This window comes from Corapipo altera, unplaced genomic scaffold (genome assembly GCF_003945725.1).
Source record: "Corapipo altera isolate COAL_440 unplaced genomic scaffold, ASM394572v1 51, whole genome shotgun sequence".
Lineage (NCBI taxonomy): Eukaryota > Metazoa > Chordata > Aves > Passeriformes > Pipridae > Corapipo > Corapipo altera.
The window spans coordinates 5769663-5794909 of record NW_020884892.1 but is presented as its reverse complement, the minus strand read 5'-3'; the positions used below and the strand labels follow the sequence as shown (position 1 = coordinate 5794909).

Sequence of the window (25247 nt, the reverse complement as noted above, 5' to 3'; positions counted from 1 at the left end):
GTCAACATTAAAAAACATAGCAGTTATCACTCAAGTTGTGGAAAAGTAACAAACACATGGAAGTTATCACCTCTAGATTTAGGAAGGAGAAGCTTGGGGTTACTAGCTTAAAACAAGTTACATATTGGATAATAATCTGGTTTCATTTTCAGGACTCATCACAGCTCTAGCAACATTACTAACATTAAAGGTAACAGTTCAGATCATGTCACCCAAACGCTGAATCAAGCACATACACAAAGTGCCAGAGCAGTCACCAGTTGTGCATAAAACACACAATTTTATTCACCGATGGACAAATTGTTCAAGCAAGTGTTAAGATTTCATTGGTTTTTATGGACACTTTTGGGACACAGTTACCAGTCAAAACCATGCCCAGACCCGCTCATGGCTCTGCACTGCTGACACCCAGTGGCCACAAACCAGGGACTGCAAATCGACCACAACAAGAATAAAAATATGCAGGTCAAAATACCCCCCCCCAAACATGTACCACTGATTTTTTGGGACTTCAGTCATTAATATTTTACCTGAGGAGTGGAAAAACAAATTACACAGCCAGATAGAAAATGTTTTTGTACAGGAAAGTAAAGTATTTGGGCTACTGAAAAGCTGTTTAAAGCTGTCTCTGATGTCAGTTCATTTGGTTAAGCTGACTTTGATATAATAAACTGTTTTAGTTGAAACTGAAGTGGTGTGTTGTTTCTTGTTGGTTTTTTTTTTTTTTTTTCAGATCACACATCATCAATAAAGTGTCCTTTCTGAACAAAACTGAATTCAAAACTTGTCATATCAGGAAGATGGAGGTCTGCCAGGGAAAACAGACCAATGAATAGACTCACATTCCTCAAAACCAGAATTGTAAAGTACGGTCAGGTCAGTGTTTATTCAGTCCATTTTTCCTCTAAGAGGAAATCAAAGGAAAGGCATTGAAGAATCCACAGTTCCTTTAGAAGAAGGAGTCTTAGAGCCTTGTTAATTTGGGAACATTTCAGTGGCACAGCTGACACTGAATAACGTATTTGACAGGAGCTACAATAAAATAACTAAGCATGCTCACACAAGTCTGGAATAAAACCAATTTGTCTGGAAGAATTACGCTTGTTTTTAAAACAGAACTTGTATTGAATAGGGGAGGGACTATGCTCCAAAAATCTGCTGTGAATTACCCTTCAACAAGTAACTGTACAGTTTTTCAAAGAGTGAATCTGGGGCTAAAAAATTAACTATTCTTTCCTCTTTCCAAATGACACAAGCTCAACATGCTTTAATTTAATTCTGCAAAACGCTCTTTTTAATTCCATTCCATTGCAACCATCAGGAAAACACACCTTTTTCAGATCAGGGACATTTCCACTGGAATGCAATTTACACTTTGCTTTCTCCCTTCGAAGTTTGAAAGCTGCGGAGCCTTCTGCAGTACCGTAATTCCTCCAACAGAGGCCGCTGCCCTACCGCTGGATCTTCCAGAGACAGGGAAGCTGGAACCGATGAGCCCAACAGCTCAGAACCAGCAATGTCCCTCCAGCCCAAACACTGCGTTCAGCAGTGTGACATTATCATGGAAAAAGTGGCTGATCCTGAAGTCTGTCTTTTTTTAAAGTAAGGTGAGAATGTTTTTATCAGATATATAAAGATACAACCCACCCCCCTCCCCCCCCCCATTTAATAAGAGCTATGGTAGATTTACATATTGGTTTTTTATTCTTTCAGAGAAAAGCTGCTTAATCAACAAAAGATGGCATGCCTATTAAAACTGTGCTACACTACCACATTACTAAGAAAGTTTCATATTTCAAGGATGTCAGTCTGTAATTTAACAACTCTCAAGCTCTTGTCTCCAAAAAAAACCAAACCCAACAATAATTTGTTTACTAAGTCCTTCTCCTGCCAGCTTTTCACCTCAGTGTAAAGAAGAAAAAACAAACCTCAATCAAAAAAACCCAAACCAAAAAAACCCCACAACCCACCAAATATTCAAATTTTAAATAAAGGCTAAAAAAAAAATAAATATATTTTCAATTTCCAACTTCACTACAGTGTCTAATTCAACTGATGTGCCACTTTTCAGTTGCTGTTTCTCATGTGAAACAGCACTCCTCTTCAAGCCTAGTTTGACTTGAAAAATGTTTTCTTTCAGAGTAGCTGAATTCCCATCTACCAGACTGCCACAATTTCAGTAGTGAGCTGAGGCTCCAACAGCCTTGGCAGTGCTGCCATCTAATGCACCAGGACAAGGAGTACAAGCATCTGCATTGCTCTGCAACACTCAGGTAAAATGTTTTCTTCTAGATGGGCTCCGAAATTGTTGCACCCTGTCAGTGTCCTGGCTTGTAATCCTACAGTAACAATATTATGACAAATTATCTAGTCATAAAGCTGATGGATATTAATAGTCATTGACACATTCCATCTCAAGGGACATTTTCTGGAATGCCACAGTGCTAAATCACAAACCCTGTATGTATGAGCGTGACACTGACTGTCCATCTGTGAACTCAGTTCAGTGACACACCAGCTCTGAAACATCAAGGAGGAAGGGAAGTCCTATGGCCTTCCAAACCACAGAGTTGGAAGGGTGGGTTTCCATATTTCAGGATAGCTTTCTGACCACTTTGTGCACTTTTCCCGAGACACCAGTCAAAGTATGTTTGCAGAATACAGAAGGCTAATGAAGCACATCAAGATGACGAAAGAACAACAGAGGATGACTAGCAGGATGATGCTCCTTCCCATCCCATCTGTTTTCAGAAACAGTAACAAACAGACAGGCATCAGGCAGTACAGAAGGATAAAACTGGTCCCTACATGGTTTACTGATTTGAAGTCTCACAAGAGATTTCCTGCAAGATCAAGGCTCTGCAGCCATCTTTGTTACATTCAGTTACTTCTTCAGATCCCCTCATGAGACATAGCATCAACTTTTACTGAACCTGGATAGTTTTTCCTGTTAGAAAGCAAGTGTTAAAAGAATCCAACCTAAACAAAAAACCCCTGACTACATTGGTCCAGATTCCTCTAGCTGAATAAATATCAGTTTTATCTCATTTTCCATCCCTCCCAACATATCTCAAATTTTCTTTTAATCTTAAAATCAAACTACTGGTGTCCTATAAGCCTAAGATATAAGATAATTTATTTTCATCCACCTGTTGGAAAAATGGAGGAACATTTGCTATTCTTCAGTAGTATTACACAACCTGCAATCCATTAAGATCAGTAACAAATATACAGAATATCATACAGAGTTATGATTTCCTGCACTGTCCATCTTGTGAATTCTCCAAGTACATCTCATCCCATCTCATGAGGAGTTTGCAGCAGTTCTTGGGGAAAACCAGGTATATATGCAGAACAGAAAGCAATTAAAGAATACTGAATACCTTTAATAATCCCATCCGGGTCTGAAAAATACCTGACCTTAAAATACTGACATCCTAGAAGAATCACATGGTCTCCTTGTTCCCATTCTTCCCTAGGCATCTGCTCACATATGAAGGCTCAGGTTTTACTGGATATTAAGCTTTATTCAAGTTTTAACCTTATTCAGACAGCAATATCTAGTTAGGTTTGCCCAATTCTTTGAAACTTAAACAAAGCATTCAGTACTCCCCAGTTATTTCTGGAGTTCAGTTACCTTACTAGGTAAGGTGATTTCAACAGATGGTTTCCTACTGCACATGTTGCTTGGGCAGGGTTTCTGCCAGTCCCTCCCAACCTTTCACACTGGTGATTCCCCAATGCTTTATGACGCTGTCAAATATTTGGCAGCTACTCTGTCCCAGCACAGCTGGAGAAGTTGAAAGCATCAGCAATCTGACACCTAAACTTCTGCTGAAGTGGACACCACACCACCTTAAATTTATAAACATTTTCCCTTCAATACCTGAAATACTGTTGATTCACAGTTTCTTCAAAGAAAACAGAAGATATTTGCCATGTGCTGCAGCCATTTTCTGGACAGCATTCCTCTTCCTGCAGGCAGTACCATTCCCAGCAATGCTCCTTGACTTTTGCTAGCTTTTCTGGATGACTCTCACCTTTCTAAGCAGAAGCAACTGAAGTAGAGGAGTAAGTGGAGGATGTGAAACGATGTGCAAAATCAAGTGTACACATGCAGAGGGCAGTAAGATGGTGATCCTGGAGCCTGTACTTGGCTAGATGGCCCATGGTCTGACTCAGTCTAGTGACTTTTACAATGTATCCTTTGCAAATGCACACGATGCTGTAAATTAAAAGTCTGCACTAGTTCCAACTGCAGCTTTAACAACACACCCAAATGACTTTGCAAGTAAAAGTCACTCAATGAAAAACTACTACTGCTACTGGCACTGGATGTTTTTCCATTAGTTTATTATAGATTTGGAAAATGTTGCTGTATGCTTGCCCAGTTCCTAGATTCATTCCATAACCCAGTGAGTCAAGACAGTAAAGCAAAAAGGACTGCGGGTCTGACACAGCAATATCATAAACTCTCCTAAGAATAACAAAAATGTGATATCTCATCAAAACCAGATATTCTGTAAAATATTTTAAAACATAAATTATTCACTAAAGTAACTACGAGTACTTTAGTAATATTTATAGTGTCATATATTCTTAATTCTGAATGGAGAATTCAAATAATTTTGGACACAGCACTGGGAAATGTTTTCTACTCTTGTCAACAGAACTGAAGACAAATTGCATTGAGTTTGCGTGACAAGCTTGTGGTGGTGGGGGTATGACAGGGAGAACTTCTGTGAGCAGCTGCCAGAAGCTTCCCCCATGTCCGACAGAGCCAACGCCGGCTGGCTCCAGGACAGAGCCACTGCTGGCCACGGTCAAGCCCCTCAGTGACAGTGGCAGCACCTCTGGGATAACGTATTCCAGAAGGAAAAAAAGAAGTTATGGCACAGAAGTAATTGTGCCCAGAGCAGTGCGAACACATGAGAGACACCAAGAATACGGGACAGACACCAAGGTCAGTGAGGAAGGAGGTGCTCCAGATACCAGAGTAGAGATTCCCCTGCAGCCCATGGTGCAGGTCACAGTGAGGCAGCTGTGCCCCTGCAGTCTATGGAGGTCCACAGGGGAGCAGAGATCCATCTGCAGCCCGTGGAGGACCCCACACCAGAGTAGGTGGATACCTGGAGGAGGCTGTTATCCCATGGGAAGCCTGTGTTGGAGCAGGCTTCTCGCAGGATCTGTGGCCCTGTGGAGAGAGGAGCCCACGCTGGAGAAGGTTTGCTGGCAGGACTTATGACCCCATGGGGGCCCACACTGGAGTAGCCTGTTCCTGAAGGACTGCACCTCATGGAAGGGACCAGTACTGGAGCAGTTTGCGAAGAACTGCAGGCCTTGGGAAGGACTCATGTTGGATAAGTTTGTGGAGGACTGTCTCCCATGGGAGGAACCTCACACTGGAGCAGGGTAAGGACTCCTCTCCCTGAGGAGGAAGAACAGGCAGAAACAACATGTGATGAACTGACTGTAACCCCTGCTCCCCATCTCTCTATGTTGAGGCACAAAGAAGGAGGCAGAAAATTGTGAATAAAATTAAGCCTGGTAAGGAGGGAGGAGTGGGGGAAACAGTGTTTTAGGATTTGTTTTACTTCTCATTAACATGCTCTGATTTGATTGGTTATAAATTCAACAAATTTCCCTAAGTCAAGGTTGTTTTGCCCATGAGTGATCTCTCCTTTTGTTCTATTTTCTCTCCCCCGCCCAGTTGAGGAGGGGAATGACAGAGCTGCTTTGGTGGGCACCTGGCATCCAGCCCAGGTCAACACACCACACAAATCAGTTTCGTCAAAGGGCTTTTTGATGATTAATCAAAAACAGAAGAAAAAAAATCCTACCTCACATTTGGTACCATTACCTTCCCAATATGAGAGAAGACGGATAGTTATGCTGGCAAAGCACAATAAAAGTGAAGTATAACACAGATACTGCACAGAGTATCTCCAATAACAAGCAGCAGGTTAAAAAACTAAGAGCTAAAACCTTCACATGAGCATATGCTACCTCTTCAGTCTTACAAGCTGGTTCAGAGTACTGGTTTCTGGCATAAGGCATCTGGTTCAGGAGTAAAGTAACACAGTAGTTTTACAAAGAAAAACCACCAAAACATTCTCTCTCTTCATTCATAACTCTCAAGAAGTTGCATAATCTTCCAAGATACGTTCACAAATGTGGCCAAACCCTGTGCACATCAAAAACTTCCTTGAAACAATGGGACTTCACACTGCTATGGTGTAGAGTTTTCAAAATCATTACCAGGCTGTGGTGAGGTGCTGTACAAGCAAAAACCAAACCCTCGCAGCCTGTTTTAGCAACTTTAATCACAGAGGTATAAATTCAGCTAGAGATCAGGACTTCCTAGTGAACACCACAAAATTTCAAAAGTTATAGAAGGAAATGAGGGGAAATGAGTTCCTGAAGAAAAAATTGTTAACATGCAAACAGTCACATTTTCTGCCTTTTGATATATTACAATTTTGCTTATTTTTCACAAGTGTTTTCACCAAGGTTAAGTTTCAAATCTTACCTACTGCCAGTGCTGCACTCTGTTATTGGCCTCCAGTCTGTTTTAAAAGAAAAGAGAGATTATGAAAATTTATTCTTTTGCACCAGGAGTCTTAAATGCAATGTTATTTAACCTTGGAATAGCAAACACACATCTGGTTCCTGACATACTGTTTTTGTGGATCTACTTCATAATCATAGTTCTGGATCTATAAACCATTGTGACTTGGGAAAAATATGTTACAAAAAATAGAATGCAGAGCTGTGTTTTATCTCTAGGCATACAGATAAATAGGGAACACCATTATTTGGTAACAAATGTGTTTTCAGGGAAAAGGGCTGCCACGTTAGATGATCCATAAACACACATATTCCAGAATAAATTTCAGTACTAAAGAGCCAAAGCTGCAATAAAATACCAGTGGCAAATTGTTCCACTTGCATTTCACTTTGCTTTAACAAGAAAATAACGCAAGATTTTAATTAAACCACATAAATGTGCACATGAAAAAAATTCAAGTCTTGCATGCTGACCTCCAGAAAAGGCATTTTCAAGTGACCACCGAAAACTATTCGCTTAACAAAGAAAACTAGTGTTCTTGGACAGCCTCAGCATGCTGTACATTTCATTAGCCACTGTCTTAAGGCTGAAATAATGACGTTAATAGTACAGATTAAAGGAGAAGATATGGAGCATTATAGCATCTCATAAAGCTCCATGGGAAAAAATAGTGTAGCATTATCAAGGGAAGGCTCTGAAGACCTACAGCACCATAGGTAAGAAGGAGAGTGGAGAATGTAGTGAGACCAACTCTTCACAGCCCAGAGAACTGATCACGAGCAAAAAGGTGACTGTCAGACACTGTTAGAACCGCAGAAATTTAACTCTCCATTCTTTCCAGTGCATGCATCCCTCTCAGAGCAGCTTTCCCCTTGAGCAGGGTTCTTTAAGTTTGAGTAGCATCTGTTTTTGCCTTTGCCAGTTGATTCTCAGCTTGCCCTCACTCTCTCAGCAGTAACCACCCAGTACTTCAGGACAAAAAGATGGGTAACAGCACTGTCTCTGTAAGAGCTGCTGCAATTCCCTAGAACTCACCCACTCAGGCGTATTTTAAATATGGTTGGGTTTTTTCCTTTCTCATGACATCAAATTGGTCAATTTGTGCTTTGAGATAAAGTAACAAAAAAAAAAAAAAAAAATCAAACATAGGATGAAAAGCAGTGATCCCCTGAAGGTAAGGACTGAACATGACTGATATTGCAAAAAGAGAAACCGAAACCAAAGTTAGACCCATCACCACCGCAAAAAGCTAATTTCCTGAAAAAGACTGCAAGAAAAATAATATAGGACAAAGTGTTTAAGAACACTAAAAAAATTCTACCTGAAAATAATATTTTTGGGGTAGTCAAGAGCTCTGGTTAAGATTATTTTGAGTGAAAGTCCAACTTAATTCACTGCGCTATAAACAACAATAACAAGTCTAAATTCATTGGAATTCAGAATTAGACAATAGAAATAAATATTAAAATGAGGAAAAAAAAATCCCACTACAGCAGCAAAACTAGGGACTTTTAAAAAGTGTGTCCTAACACTACTAGTTCATTACTAAATAAATATATACACATTTCTAATTGACAAAATTACTACAAAAGAGACAAGCAATGCTTAGGTCTTCCCATCTTTCTGGACACAATACTGCACAGAGACACAGGCACTTACCACCTGCAAGAACAGTGTGCTCATGCTCAGGTGGCTTGTCCTGAAGGCTTCAATGAATGAGTAAAAGTTAATTATTAACAAAGTCTTACAGGACTCTTGTGGTAACGAAAGCACGAGGAGAGAAGAAATCAAGCAGAACCATTAGGCAAAAAGGAAGCAGACAGGAAAGCTGAGAATTATAGGTCAGTTGGACTATCATCAGTAACAGGCAGAGAGATGTTAGCACAGGAATCCATTAACTGGATTCCTATCTTTTAGTACCCATGAGCATCATGCAAAACAGATCAGACTAAGCACAGCTGATGCTTGGCTTGATTGGCTTGGTTTATACTGGCACTCTGATAGGTATTTGATTTCTTTTTTTTGCAGAGTGTGACTTCACATCACATGGTATTTAAATTTAGAGCTTAGCACTAAGCAATATAATAAAGCACTTTTATAAATGGATAAGAAATTGACTTGCAGATCTCTAGCAGTCAGTAGGGAATGCCAGCAAAGATGCATTAAAAACGGTCAGATGTGAAATTAATGGTGTGATGGATTCTTTACACAACTAATTTTTGCCCTTTGGATGCACCTTAATTCAGACACAGGAGTATCTAAATGAACAACTGTCTATTGTCAGATTCAGAGTGCACAACTTGGGTTCTCCCTCTGAGCTTCCTTCTGACTGATTCTCAAGGTTTGGATCTGCAGATTAATACAGAAGTACTGCCAACAGGCACAAGATGAGACATGTATACTATATAAACTAATAGGCCGTGAAAATTGAGTAATACAGACCCAGCATTTTTCAACTGCTTGCAATTCTGAGGCAGTCAAGCATTTAATGTTACATTACAGAGAAAAGCATCTCTGGGCAGGAAAATTACCTTTATTCAATGGGTTAATAGCTCATGGATTTTGTTTAGGTTTTTGTTTTTTGAGTCCCCCCCCCCCTTTTTTTTTTAAACTACCTGATAGAGTCAAACAGAACAAAGATAATACATCCCATCCTAGGGATCTCATTTACACACACCCGCACTCCCCTTGACTTGCAGCCCAACTTCACCACAGCAGAAACAGGCCATAGTACATGCCAATATCTCAAGCCAATTACAATAGATATTCAAGGAATTGCCACAGTAGTTGGAGAACAAAAATGGGAAAATGTCTATAACCATCAGAGAGGGCCAGTGAATCATCTGAACTGCAGCTATTCGTTTTCAGAACAAACCCAAGCATCATTCAGTTTGCCAGAGGAAAAGCCCGAAGTTGACACAACTCAAATGGTACCCAAATATAAAAGATGCACTAAGTAAACGTGAAACCATCGTGGATAATGAAACTTGGGAAGAAAATACCAACAAAAACTGGCTAACCACTGAATAAGCCCTGTGTTTTGGGCATCCACCTCACATTGAAGTGATGCTGCTTAACTCAGTAGCATATGAAAACAGATTCCAGATGAGAACAGCTAATCATTAACTTCCAGTATGAAACCAATATCTTCTTCCCAACCCTGACTGAACTAATTAAGATGCCTCTACACTCAAGCATAGACTTGTCAGTGATTGTCAGTCAAGATTTGCTACATGAACAGTGATTTTTCAGGCTTTCTAACACTCAGGTTCTTCTGCCTATTAAGAATTAAAAACATTAAGCAGTAAGAAATAATTGAAAACAACTTTGTACTAAGAATCTAAATAACTTTCTGTGTACTTAAGGGGTACCTCAGGTCATCAGGGAACTTCAGCAATAATTACTTCCCAAAGTTGACTTATTAGTGAAAGCTTGCACAGGATTCACGTACTCCATGCGAAATATTGGGCACCCAGGCTAAAGTAATCTTCAAAATATAACCCACTGCTGCTTTCACAGAGCAAATGTTTAAATAGCTTGTTTGGAGTTCAAGCTTCCACTAGAATTCCCCTTGGTAAGCATCACCAACTTGAAATCCACGTGAACCAGAGATGGACGATGGAACAGATGTTCTCAGTCCGTGGATACTGTTGAACACAACAAGACCCAGCTCAAAGACTACCTGGGGTCTGGCAATTTTTAGATGCTCCTGCTCTCTTGCTTCAGTTACAGACTCGAATTCAGTGTGAGGAAACCACTCAAAAAAAAATTAATACCCTTAGAAGCACAAATTAAAACATAAAACCCAAGCCCAGTCCAAAACAGAACTGCAAGTCAAATACATCCTACATCTTGTTAGTAATAAAAAGAGTAAGCTAAGAAATATTTAGTAATAAAACTTGATTTTTACTTCAGTAACAATAACAGATGGCTAAGCTATAAAAGCAGTAATCATAGCAAAGATCACTTTTCAAAGGAAGTTTCAGGGCATCTGCAGATGAGCCCACGGTTCAATGCTAAATGGATGCAAACTCCGATGTTAACATTAGTGATTCTAAACAAAGATTTTTCTATATCTGTATGGCAATCATAGATTAGATTAAGATAAGTAAAGGTAGTCTATCACTACTGCAAAGTGACCTCAGTTCTTTATAAAGAGCAAAAGTACTGGTTGGCTGCTATAAAACCACTTTTTTTGGTTTCTGGTTGTAAAGCCTCAGCTCAAATCCAGCCATTTTCATTTGTCCTTCTGAAGCTAAGTTGTATATTCAAACTTCATGAGTTACAGTAAGTCTTTCCCTATCCTATATAATTTCTCAGTGCTGTCACAGTACCTCATTATTTGCTATACTCAAACTCATGTTTTAAATTTAAAATTTAATGATAGAAATGGTCTGTGAATGTATCAAAGCAACTACTGTTCCATCATAATTTTCACGCTTATTTCATTTTTCATAATTCATTTTACAACATACATTCTCTCTAAACTGCTAGCATTGCATAGCAGCTTTGTTTTATGTGATCTTAATTACAAGATTCTTTTTCAATCCCTTTTGCAGTTAATGTATCAGCTTATATTGCTGTGGACTTGGCAGTGCTGGGTTAATGCCTGGACTTGAAGATCTTCCAGATCCACTCCAACCTAAATGATTCCTTGAAAGCTTTCTTGTAGTTCTTAACCTGTGCTAGACACCTGCCAAAAGCACACATTATGCTGTCTGTCCTTTATGCACAGATTAAAATCCATTTATGCCAATATAAATCATATTCTACACAGCACTGTTCCAGTTTCTCTAAAGTTTCATCTGGAGATTTGGCTACAAGAGGAACATGGCAAAGAACAGTCAGGTTTGCTCTGAAAAAAGTAATTCAAATAAGTTTAGACACTGTATTATAGGCTAATAAGAAGGGGACAAGGTTATATACAGATACCCCTTTTACCAATTAAAAAACAAAAAGGGAAAACTAAAAAGATACTTGAGAAACTCCTATGGCATAAGAGGATATCCACACATACACAAGATTAGTATTCAGCATGAAAATTTATATTTCGTCCACTTACAGATATGTTTTCCATAACAAACCATTACTTTTGCTTAGTGAAAACAGTAAAATAAACTATCATAATCCTCATCTTTGCATCTCAAAGCCCTGCGTAACAAAAAAAGGAGTTGCAAGTTGAACACCAAGTACAAGAGATTTTTTAACCAAAAAGTTAATTTAAATATGTCCAAATAAACTTTTTCACTTCTCAAAGCAAGTTGAGAATATTAAATGTTACATTAAATGGGTAATCAGAAGACAAGGAATTTTAGTCAGAGATGGGACTCCTTGGACTGTTTAATTAAGAGTTGGGGGTTTTTTGTCTGTGATGGTTGCTTTTTTTGATAATGGGGTAGGGGGTAGAACGGTGGTATTTTAGTCCAAGCTACACAACTCCTGGTTTTACTGCGAGTACAAAAATACTAAAAAAGCCTGCAAGAACTATTAAATCCAAATCCTGAATTTAGTACCGGGTATATAAAACAAGTAGTATTTTTAAGAACTTTCTAAAATTCAGGCTTTCAATCCTCAAAAAAAGTACTGCAGTATTCCTAACCTAGGAAGAGATATGGGATATCTTTACATCTTTAAATGATATCGCCATTTGTTCCCCATTGCATGTTTAAGTTTCCCATGACTACCTGGCATTTTCCACAGTCCATACTTCCTTTTGTTATGATGCTGTTAACACCCAGCTGGGAAGTGTTCCTGAATACCAACCGATTCATCAGCTTCCTTATTTAAGCTATAAAAATGATATAATTTATTAGGAATATGGCAGTTTAACACAGAGTTCTGACTCAGTATCAGCATAACAGAAACGAAACTATGCCCTGTCCCAGGAAGTTTGCAGCAATAATCATCCACTTGTGCAACAAACAGAGTAAGACAAGGAAAGGTCAGCAGAGCTTTCCCATTCAACATTATTAATGGTGTATTAGCAGCTCTGAGCAACCCCAAGACCCACAGTCCTATTCACAAGCACTTGAACAGAGGAGTCCTTATTTCTTATAATCTAGATTTTCTACACTCAGGATAAATCACTCTTCTCAGGACTATACTAGGTCATATGAACAGCTACGAACTTCTATCATGAAAGGAAACCAAACAAAGAAGAGTAACAGTAATGTACCAGTTAAAGATCTTTTCCCTGGTTTTAGCAAGCTCTAACTATCAGCTGTTCCTCAACAGTATGAAAAATTGAGAGCTGAACCCCTAGTTTCCACTCTGATAGGTAAAACTCTAAGATGAACTTTGACCTAAGCTGATTATGCTATAGCTATGGAAATATCCCAGGCAGCATTTCAGCTGTTCAGAGACAATGGATTTGTATATTCCAGATTTCAAGGAACACAAATCAGATTTTTAAAAGCCCAAAAAGCCCTTCCTGCAGAAACCAGCAGCACTAAGTTTTGCCACATGCTCCTCTCAGACTCAGGGCTGAGCAGGTTCTAGGAGATACCCAAGCAGTTCACTTTAAGTCCTTCCCCCAGGGTCCCTAGTGCTGCCCCACTAAGCAAGGCTCAGCAGAGGCAGCTCCTCCGAGGTGTAACTCATCCACAAGCCAGGAAACACCACTCTCTAAACACAGAGGAACTGTCACATAGCACCTTGGAAGCACCTCCAGCTTGCCCAGCTAGAGGGAGGCAAACTGCATCAGAGGAACTTCCAATGGGACACTAGGAAAAGTTTCTACACTGAAGTGGTGGTTGGTCACTGGAACAGGCTCCCCAGGGAAATGGTCACGGCACCAAGCCTGTCAGAGTTCAAGAAACATCTGGACAGTGCTATTAGTTATACAGTTTAGTGGCAGTGCTGCCAGGAGCAGGGAGCTGGGCTTGATGATCTCTGTGGGTCCTTCCAACTTGAGATATTCTATGATTCTAAATAATAAAGCTGCAGTTGTGTGGTCAAGCAATAAGCTGAATACTAAGCAGATCTGAAGGACTGTATGTTTACAGTTCAAGTCCCTACAGAGTTAAACCAACAACCTTTCCTCTACAAAACCTAGAATTATCATTTAACTATCATTTAAGAATCTTTCTCTAAGTCAGGAAGTGAAATAAGTAATATCTGACATTAACGTAATAGCACAGACCACATAACACTTAATACGAAAGTCCAGTCACCTGTCTCAACAAGCTTTTCAGGTCAAATGTCTTTCTGATGAGAAAAGTTTACATATTTTGCTGGTCTGTTTAAAAGTGACTTTTCAAAAAGTCAAAACAATCCTTAAATTAATGCCTTTGATTTGAAGACTCATCAGACAAACAGAATTAAACAGTTCACGTTGTCCTGAGCTACTATTTACAGGTAGAGAAAAATAGCAGCTTTACCTTCATAAACAAATCCACATGGCTGAAAGTCTCAAGGAGAACACAGTTTACTAAATGAGACTTTAAACCAAATTCAAAGCTCACTTCTTTTTAAACTTATTCCACTAACTGTTGCAGTAGGACTACTACATGTAAAAAAAGGATATTTTGGAAGAGGTCTACACTGAAATCTGCCTGGTTATAGTAAAAAAATACTGTCATTGATTGTTTGCAGATTAATACAATCTTTATTCAAAGTTTTAAGTAACTGTACCTCTACTGTGGGAGAAAAGATACCACATTAAGTTGCCTCAGCACAGGCAGATTATTTACACTGATAATACACACTATTAGATTTTAAAAAAACATAGAATTGCATAAAAGCTTTTAGCCCCCAATCTATTCCTGTGCTATTGCAGTGAGCCATATAAAACAAGCTCCAAGATAAACTACAGCAAATAAGTAGAAGACACCTCAGTTCAGCCTGAAAGAACCTCTTCCTTACCTTAGATACTGGCACTAATACAAAATAAATGCATGCTGGTAGAATATCAGTAACATGATCAGAATTTCTACCACAATGTTTTGAGTGTCAAAGATACAAGAAGTACTTGAACTCCACGTACTAAGAACCATTTCCACAAACCCACTTTCACATGGGTGACAAATCAAGAGGCTCTGCTCAATTTACAGGCAAGCCAACAACAATATATTTAGAGTAACGCCACCAAAGGAGATTGTTTTTAACTACTGGCACAAACGGGAAGTAAAAGTGGTTTCAGTTGTCAGAAAGACATCAATTTTTCTTCATGTATTTACAGTCTATAACCTCATTGTTGTGGATTATTCTTTGTCTCAGTTTGAAGAGACTGGAATGATTGCTAAAGAGGATAAGTTATGAGACAAACCAAACTCCTCTCTCTCAGCAATTGTAAATTCAAAATTAAGGGGCTTTAATCGAGAAAGTGTGTAGAAAACAGAAGAAATAACAATCTTTTGTTAAAAGATATATGTACGTTGGCAAGAACAGTAACAGAACACACAAAAAACCCTAGACAATAGTCCTGTACCCAAAACATCCCCTTCAAACAAAAGAAAAAGTCTGAATACTTCTCTGTCTTTTAGCGCAGTTCTAATCACGGTCGGCAGGGGGTGCTGCTGGGTCACTGGAGGTGCAGAGCCTGCAGTTCTCTGTTGTGGCCTGAAGGGGCACTGTTGGGCTCTGGCGGTCACTGCGCGGGAAGGGGGTCTGGGGGTGTTCTCGGGTCACGGGAGAAGCCGAAAAGAAAACGGGGATCCTTCCCCCAATGGAAAAAAGGGGGAAAGGAAAGCAGTCCACCCCATGGAACTCACTGTTATCCTCAGATGACGGTGTCTTAAGGCTCCTCCTTTTTCTCCCAGTGAGCACAAAAACTCTCCAATGAAAACGCAGCAGGTCCGAGCTGGAGACAAAGACAGCTACCCCATCTCTGTCCCAGAGATCATCATCATCATCACAGCCAGTCTTCGTGAACGAAGATTTGGGAAAGGTCTCTACCCACATTTGCTACAAGTGCGCTGGTGACACGGGGCTTTGCAAACGCAGGTAAGGCCTTAGAGCCTGCACAATGGATTTTTTAGGTGAGACACAGTGTGCGCTGAACTGAGCCCACCCTTTCATCCTAAGGTTCATCTGCCGGGGCCGAGTGAGCTTGGACGGTGGCAGCGAGGTCCTCAGGATGTAGGTTTATTTAGAGTGACCTTCTCTTAGATGGATGGCCTTACAGGGCTGAACGAGCTCCATCTGCCCGGGTTTAGAGTTGTCCTACTCTTCTGTGTGTTCTGGGGCTCCCCATCTCATCTCATGCACGACAGCACTGTCTGCACAGGTGAAGCTCCCACTCTCTCGCTCCTTTCCACACCCGGGGCTGGGCCCATCCCAGAGAGAGAACCCAGCAAACTGACTTCTCCCTTCTGAGGAGAGCCAGCAACCCCCCTCAAAACTCCTCCCCTCTCCCCCCAGCCTCTGATGGGCCATCTGTTAGGAATGTGGGTTCAGCCAGCTAGGTTCTTTTGTAAATCTAATCGCCCCCCCCTTTCCATTCAAACTCAGTCTTTCCTACAGTGGGGGCAGGGGGAAGAAGAGTTCCCCCCCTCGGATTTCTAAACTATAACATTCTTTTACCTCCATGTTCCCATATTACTCTGCTATTGGTATCTGGTAGACTCTGCACTGAAAGCTTTTCGAGTTGCTCAGAAGCATTTGTAACTTGACCACTTTCTATGTTGGTTCCATATGTTTCCCAGAAAAAAAAAAGTCCTTCTGAAAGCACCCATTAAAAGCTGCACATTTATAACACCTATTTCCTTGTTTAACATTTAGCACTGAGCAAAACAAAACAGAACCTTGCTTTATATTTTCTGCAACACATTTGACTTTACATAAACTTCCCCAACAGTCAAAGCCATACAGAAGACTGTGAACACATGCAATAAGGCCTCACTCAATACAGCATCTCTTCTGAATGAGATCCTTCACTTCTAACCTTTTTCAGGCACACAGTTAAGGGTACAACAAGCTTTTCTGCTCTTTTTAAATTTAACAGATATGAAGGGCTTTGCACTAAAAGACTCACATTGTTACTGAAGAGATTTTAAAGATTCTTCCCAAGACGAAACAAAACATTTAAAGATGTGTCAGCCAGACAAATGCTACTTTTATGAGAGCTATACAAGCCACAACAAAGAGTTCTCAAAATTAATAAAGTGACAGGTATGCATTTGCTTCCACTTTGCAAACATAATACTGAAGGTGTTTTCATATTTACTAAAATTAGCATAAATGCAAAACCTGTTAATCCACCAACAGTGCAATATTAGTCCTTGAACAAAGACTCCACAACATGTTAATCAGTTTGCTCAAAACATCGCCCTATCATCATTACAGGGGAACAATTCTAAGTTGTGTGGAAAGATTTTTAAATCTTCAAGGATGTAGACATGTTCAAGCTGCATATAAGAGATAACGTTATAAAATGAGAGTGAATAATTATCAGAGATTATACGTCAAAGCAGGAGACAATTATCAAGATCTTTTCTGAATGACTGATACTCTGGAAAATAATCCCATACAAGTAAGTTAGCATAATGAAAAAGAACAGCTAATACATGAAAAATAGGGCAAACACTAAAATTTTATATGTCCTTCAGTGTCTGTGATAATAGACAGTTGAAACATCCTAACCAGAAGAAATACCACCCAGATAAGATGGGCATGCATGTCTCACACGCACTTGGGATAGTCTGCACCACTTCAAGGACCAGACACACTCTGCCCCAAGGGATGCAGCATCTGTGTGTCACATTCTCTTTTCAGCACGTTCCCAGAGTTGGGGGCCTGAGCTGAGACCTGCGTCAGGTCTAAAATGCAGTAGAGCTCAGCAGGTTCTTAGCTCCAGTCTTCCCAGATCAAAGTTAATGCTGGAGACAGTGAAATCAAGTTTGGGCAGCACAAACTAAGCTGAATTAAGACAAATACTTTACCACAGTTGCAGACAAAGAACTACTTTATAGAACTACCCAGTTCAGTCAACATGGTCATCCTGTTAAACTTCTCTCTCTGAGAGAAATGGGGAGATGATGGGGTGGGAAGGAAGCCAAAGCAGGGAAAAGGACAGAGGGTCCTTTGCTTCTAGGCTAATGGGCTTTTCAGTCTTCTGTATGGGGCAAGCTATGAACCCAAACTTAGTGACAGACACACATTACTTATTCACATCATATACCATCAAAATAATTTAAAGTAATAACCTAAAAATTACTATCAGATAATTGTAACATGGTTCAAAACTTACATTGGCTATGCAGTGTTTTGGTACCTCAAATGGTGACACACTACACACCATAAGTTTTTTCTCCTGTAAGTTTAAGGACATGCACTTTCAAACTAAGTACTTGGGAAGGAATCTCATAAGCATTTTAGCTTCTGGAGCTGCAACTTTACATGGCCAACAAAGCTATTGAAATTACCACTCAAAAAGAGTTGTACTATGCAAGTCATCTTTATATAAAAAAAAAAAAGACTAAAAAGTCAGACATTGTTTTTACTACGTCACTTGTAACATGCACATTATTGACCACTATAAGCCTTCAAAACTTTCCTATCATTAATCTAGGTTTGGCAGAGTAACAGAACACAGTAGTTTAATATTCTCTGCAACAGTCACACAACACTTCATGAAGTTATCCTCAACTGCTTACAAAATTTAGGCAAATTAACTGGTTAGTGAAGATTAATAAAGCATCTGTAAATGGATAAGTGATAAAAGCTCAATGATTTCTTACTGGCTAGGATACTGCTTCTTTCCATGTTCATCCTTGAACCCAGCTGCATCACCCCATTCCGGGCTGAGAACCCTCTTGACACAAGTTTACTAAGCCCTGGAGCTCAAGTGGTGGCAATAAACAGAAAGGTAGGATTCAAGTTTCATAGAAGGTAGACAGTAAGGTATAATTACAGAGGAAAACTGTTACTTTATGCATAACATTAATTATTTGAAAAGTGAGCTGTAAATCTGGCACCCACTATCAACACTAAGACATACTCAAATGTCCTAAATCCTCATGTTTTCTTGTGATTGCTTGTAATAGCATAGCTCAACAAATTAGCTTATGGGCTGGCAAACTGCTGTTAAGTGGTCATAGCTCTTCACTGATGATCCTTTTACCACTCTGAACCTACAGGCAGCCTGCACATGACTTTAAATGCCTGGAAATTACGAGACATCCTTAGTTTTATTATATTATTTTCAGTGAAAATTATGCTTCACCAAACAGCCATTGAACAATTACAAGCACATTAATGGCATCTTCCAAAGCATCTGAACTTCTGCTAAAGCTTCCTTTCTTCTCTCTCCAGACTCTGAAGCATCAGATTTGAAGTTTCACTGTTTGCACTACCACACTTCAAACAATATTTATATAGGACAGGGTACAGATGCATTGTATTTGTCTCAGCTAAAAAGGCAAATAGACAATGTTTAATGTGCCTATATAGGAAAAAAACCAGTCTTTCTTCTCCTACCAAGAGAACAGGAATCTAATCAATTTGTATTCCAGTTTAAATACCCACTGCTACTGAGTCTTTTGTCTGGTAAGCTACAGACAGTTAGAAAGAAAAAATATTGCATGAGCTACTTTTTGCTTTCAATAGATCCAAAATATATACAAAAATACTTTGTACTTCTTGGCCTGAAATATTATGGAAAACTAAGAAACATTCTACAAGAAAAGAAACCTAAGGAAATGTTTACCAGCTGGTAGTCTCTTCTTGCAGTCTTAACAGAGACTTCTTCAGATAATCAATGCAGCAGCTCGTCTTCAGATCTGAAAAAACAGAAGAACCCCATTAAACACAAATAATATATAGCATTTCAATCACATAAACCAGTACCAGGGGTAAATCAAAGTTGATCCTGCAGTGCCAAGGAACCCACATAATTCCTCAAGAATGCAAATAAAACCCACCAATTTCAAAAACACTTGTTATTTTATGGAAGTGACATTACAAGTGAATGGAGAGGCATCCTTACAAACCCTGAGTCAGTAAGGCCATTAGCCAGCCATGATCACAAGCATCAGAAATAGAGCATTGCATCTCAGCATTACCGAGTTAAGTTACATATAGTTACAGCACAAAAAATAGAGCATTACATCTCTGCATTACGGAGCCAAGTTACACATAATTGCAGCAGAAAAAAAAGTAGGTCTCTGTTCAAGCTTTATTTACAGTGTTATATATATACACATATTGCACACAGGGAAAAAATGCTTCATTGCTACAGTTTTCATCAGTTAAAGAAAAATGCAGCCAGTGAAAGTTTTTACCTTTCTGAACTTTCTGTATGTTAACCAGGATTTCCTGCTTCAAAGCTAATCTTCTAGTTTAGAAAAAAAACCCATTATTTGCATGGTCAGACAAAACAGCATTTCCTGTGGAAATGCAGCACAGATTCCACTGCAAGCATTCAGAGGGTGTTTAAGTTCATTTGGAGCAGATTTCTACAGCAGTCTACCTTTTTTAGTACAGTAACTGGATGATGAACTGGTCAAAACTGGCACCTTTCTATTGTAGTGAAATGTTCATAAACCTTATCCCTTTGGGGTTTTGTAGGCTGTTTCTGTTTGAGGGATTTCAGCTAATTTAAATACTTGAGCGTTGCCACTTAACCTGTCTCCAGTAAAACCACTGCTGCTCCTACTTCGGGTGTTCCTGGTACCAGAATCCACCCTTCTAAATATGTCACATCTCAAGGTTTCTTTCAAAAAGTGATCTTCTCATTTTGCACTCCAATTCTCTTTCTACTTCTACAGCAAAGTCAAGCAGATTCTGTAATGCATCTGTTTTTAGCGCAAACTTGTTTTAGAAATATAAAATCCCTGTCATGTCATTCCAAATCCAGCTGAAGAGGCATGAAAAATTCAGCGTTAATTTGTATTTAATCAGCTATCAGCAGTTCCTCTTTCATCAGGTAATCCTGATTAACAAGCATTTGACAAAAAATACGCTGCTTTGCAGTGAATTTTCCAATCACAAAGGCCATAACATCACTGATTTGTCTCAGCTTGGGAAGCACAGAGGGAAGGGGAAGAGCTAAGAAGTATCAAGGCTGGGGAATGATTTTAGTCACAGTGAAAACTACCACCAAAAGATACTACCCATTGCCTCCTGCCCTCTCCACAAAGGAAAAACTTGCAACCTGAAAAGCACAGCTCAGAAGAACAAGTACTCTGAGATACTATGCAAAATTTAATTGACAAATAAAATCAAGGGATCCTATTCACAGCTACACTGAAGCAAACAGTTGAAACAGACAGCTGAAAAGCAAAAAAAAAAAAGAGAAAAATGTTAAAAAACAATAACTTCTGCCAATTTGTATCAAGGCAGCACCTGAGATAAGCAAGTGCCTGCCAAATTAATGTGGTAATTTCTTTTTTTTCTCTGTAAATGTCGTAATAAGCACTATTTCTCTCTCCTGCAGAAGGAGAAATCTAAAAAACACCTAAAACACCTTATTCACTCTGTTAAAAGCATAGGCTTTCTTTTAACAATTGTTCTACTACCCAATTTCAGTCCCTTTCATTTACGGTCCTCCTGCCAGGCAAGTGTATAAAGTTAACAATTCCCTTAAAAACTTCTCAATGGAAGCCATAAGGTCCTTCCACTCATGCTGCTTGGCAAGAGCTGAGCAGAGCAGTTCTGTCACTTCCTACATCCTGTAACAGGATTGAAAGTCCTACTGCCTGAGTGACCATTTATGCAATGCCACATGTGCAAATTCCTTCAACATATTCCACAAAAACACTTCCTTCTACTCTGTTACACTACAGTACGAAAAGCTTCCTATTCAGTACCATGAAATGGATTTTTTTTCCAAGCATGACTGATCATTTTGTTTAACAGAAATTTTGTTATGTTTCCACTGGATCAATGCACACAGAATCATGTTGCCAAATTCCAATGGTTCAATCTCTGAGATTTTAAGTACCTGAAGACACATGCAGGAATTTGTTTTACTGAAAGCAATACCTAAGCCTGCTGGAGACTCTTCTGCCTCTCCAGTCCTGCACCGACCCCACTCCTGGCTGCTCAGCATTTCCCATGCTGTAGTTCCTTCTCCCTGGCAACCCATTTCTGCAGACTGGCCTTTAGGTGAGAAAGGGAAACAAGTGGTAGCAGCAACAGCTGTGGAGCAATTCTGGATGGGAAAATTCAACCTGCAAAACAGCTGTAGGTAACAGTGGACTGGAGGGATCATGGAAACATCCACGAGCAGTGTGGAACTACATCCTCTGCCAGTGCTGGGCAAAGAATAAAGCCTGGTGTGACAGGAGGAACTGGAGAGGTAAGAGGCTGCTGCACAGGCACGCTGGCCAGGAGCAGCACTGCACGTGGGAAACACAGGGGTGCTGGAGTGGGATCACACAGAGAAAGCTACAGACAGGTGATCCCTTTGGAAGATCTCTACAGCTTTCAAGGCAACAATTCCTTATACATGATCTAGATTAATCCAGTTCAGTCCATAAAGCCTGTCAAGAGAGCTTTTTTTTTTTTAAAACAATGCCCAAACTGTAACCTATGGCAAAAATAACACAGCTGAGAAAAATCAAATTAGGTGCCATCTTAGTTTTCAGATAAAATTTGTTCACAAACTAATTTTCTTAATTTCAGTAGACCTTTGTGGAGCAAATTAACACAGTTTCTTTGACAGGCTAATGAGAATAGCAGGTGAACAGCAAAAGAGTAAGCTCATTCCCAGGACATATCCTTGCTTGCCCTCCACACACTCTGTTGGCATAACTTTATAGGATGGTGAGTTCAAAAGAAGGAAGCAGACAATAAGCCCACTTGTTACTGCTAAATTAGGGAGACTTCATCTATTTATTTAAGTGACTATCCCTTACTCATTAGTTCTGTCACTTAAGGGGAAGGTGGAATTAAACTCTGAAGTACAGCACCTGATTAAATCTCGTGCTCTATACAAAATTCATGCTCAAGAAAACCATTAACGATGAAGATGCAAAGAGCCTTCTGTGAATCTCAGCGTTCGTTTTTCTCGGGTGTACATGTTCCAACAGGCAGAGTCACAGCCACTGATTCTCAGGCCTCCAAGTTTTGCACTCATTTAAGCTATAAGGAAGAAGACTTCTGAGAAATTTATTAATGGTTGTGTCCTCAGGAGAGAAGGGCAAAGCCACTAACATGAGGTAATGGGTTATACTGAGAAATTCAGGGTACTCCATATAAGAGTTTGCTGAAATACTGTGGCAAAACAGGCAGTTACCATCAGATACAGCATCTTCTGTGTAGGGGCTTGAAGTTAACATAAATAATTTTGCAGTCTTTGCCACCACTAAAGCAAGACTGCCACTCACAGCCCAGGTAAGTCCTGTGTCAGAGCTGGCTACAAGTCTTCACAAGCAGGGTTTGACTCAGGGCTGAGATGCAGAGGGAAACAGGTCAAAATCTGTCTTGAAATTCTGCCCGAACTCTCAAGTGCTGATCCAATAACACACACTCCTGGTCTTTGCCTTGCTCCAGTCGGATACTTCTCCTCCCAAGGACACTACTGAAGTGACCATCTGGGGTGGCCTGAGATGCCATCTCACTTCCTCTGTTATTGGTGACCTACACAGCGCCTCTTCAAAGGCCCAGACAAATTTAGATTTCACAACTTAACATGCGGTTATTTCAACTCAAAAGCTTTGTCTGAAGTACATTTAGGAGTAACTCCACCTCTCCACGTAGCCTGTACGCCCAACACTGTTGTACAGACATGAACCACAGTTAAAAACCTCATTACATACATCCTCTTTGCCTGTGCTTGATTTTGCTTAGCTCAAAGCATAGGATACATAAAAGAGACAGCAATGTGGATTTAAGGTGATGTATCCTCCCTGACACAAGATCACGACAGACGGTTAGAGACAACAGTCCATGATAAGAGATATCTGAAAAGCAAAGTATACAAAATGAGTTAAAGAAAAAAATAAGCCATAAAGATAACTAAGTATCATAAAGCTTATGATAGTTTACAAACAATTCTGTTGTCAGACATAACACACAGCACATACATTGAGCAGTCAAAATAATCCCTGTGGAGCTTTTGGCAGGCTACTCTTCATAATAAGGCAGCTACAAAAGAAGAGGCAGAAAGCAACACAATCAGTGTCCTACAAAAATAGGAACACCTACAAATACTAGAATTCACAGATAGTTCCATGACAAGCAAAACTCGAGAATTTTATAGCTCACTAAAATGATACAGACTATTTTTTTCCTTACAAACACATATTGCCAAAACTTTAATTTTCAGTTGAAAGAGGAAATTCTCCTGTGATCTGAAGAATTGGTAGTCAGAGAACTATGAAAAAAATCTCCAAATTTACTTCTACACAGCTGAAAAAGTAAGTTCTCATTCCTTTATTTCCAGGACAGAAATGAAACCAAGTGTTTAAGATCAAAGTAATTACACTAAAACTCAATAGTCTGAGCTTCACCTGTACATCATACAGTTAATAACCCTGATGCTAAGACACATTCCAAAGTTAAGACTATCTGCCTCCGGAAGACTGTAGCTCTGCTTCCATGTAACACTATAGCACTCTAGTGACACCCTGACCATTTTCAACATCAAATTATTACTTTTCTTCATTCACCAGAACAGCATCAGTTATAGGATTTAAGCATGCTATTCCTTAGAGGTTTGATCTGCAAAACAACAAAACATATTAATGTACCAGAAGCTAATTTTGTGTGTAAATGAAGATCATCCAGTTCATTAAGAGTTGCAAAGACACGGAGGGAAAAGACACACATAACTTTCCTTTGTCCCACAGCAAACATTTGTCACAGGTTTAAAGTATTATCAGCCCAACACAATGCATTCATTGAAGCATAATTTACCAACAGAGCACTGACCAGTTTTTCCTCTGTTAATTATTCCAAAGTCATAGAAAGGATTTCCATCTGTAAATGCTTTCTCCTGTCAGTGCCGTATTGCAGCTTTCAAATACTGGACTTGATATTTCAAGTTCAGTACTGTGGCATGGTTTAGCAACTTCCCTTAAAAACACAGGTTTTTCAAAATAACTTTAAGTACTACAGAAGGACTGAATCCTAGCAGGCGACTACCCTTATGACCTTTTTTTAAAATTATTTATTAATTACAATTGGGAATAGTGCATGCTTCAGTTCCAGTAGAGTTTGCTCACACTGCAGAAGTTCTATCACCAGACCGCTACTTACCTTCAAGCCCTTATTCACCCAGCTTCTTAGAGCTCAGGAACCTATGCCTATATTTACTGTAAATGCAGCAATAAGAAGGCAGCTCTTGTGTAAAAAACCAACCAAACTGAAATTGCTAAATACCTATTCCATCTAGCCATATAATGAGCGTATTCCTCTGTTTCAAAGACAAATGTGGAAATGGAGCTGTAATGATGCCAATCATCTGAATACTCTTATAGAGGCCAGGCTTAAAGTTTAACTATGGGCAGAGAAGAATATATTTGATGCTGGACTTGAAAAAACATGATGAGTATTTTCTCCAGTTCCCTTTTAAAACAGAGCTACTCCTTAGACAGTGACTAAATCCCTTAGAGTGACTCAACTTAGAGATGAAGAGGTAGCACACAGATGACATGTTCTCCAGATTAGTTACGGAGCAGGTTTCCATAGCAGGCTGAAAAGGGCACATACATACAGTTACACAGAGACTGAAACAGGACTAATCTTTTCCTACTCCCAGTGAGAGAATGTTCTTGATACAATACAAAGGAGGAAG

At 39.5% G+C, this 25247-nt stretch overlaps 1 protein-coding gene across 5 annotated transcripts in view; it reads right to left on the bottom strand.

The window, feature by feature from the left end:
- FAM49B (family with sequence similarity 49 member B) overlaps positions 1-25247 on the bottom strand; it is a 97344-nt gene that overhangs the window by 23673 nt on the left and 48424 nt on the right. For all 5 annotated transcript variants that reach the window (XM_027645555.1, XM_027645554.1, XM_027645556.1 and 2 more), the window contains exons 2-3: positions 19215-19287; positions 6530-6566 (exon numbers count right to left, since the gene is read on the bottom strand). The gene's annotated coding sequence lies outside the window, so the exon portion shown is untranslated. The remainder of the gene's footprint in view (positions 1-6529; positions 6567-19214; positions 19288-25247) is intronic.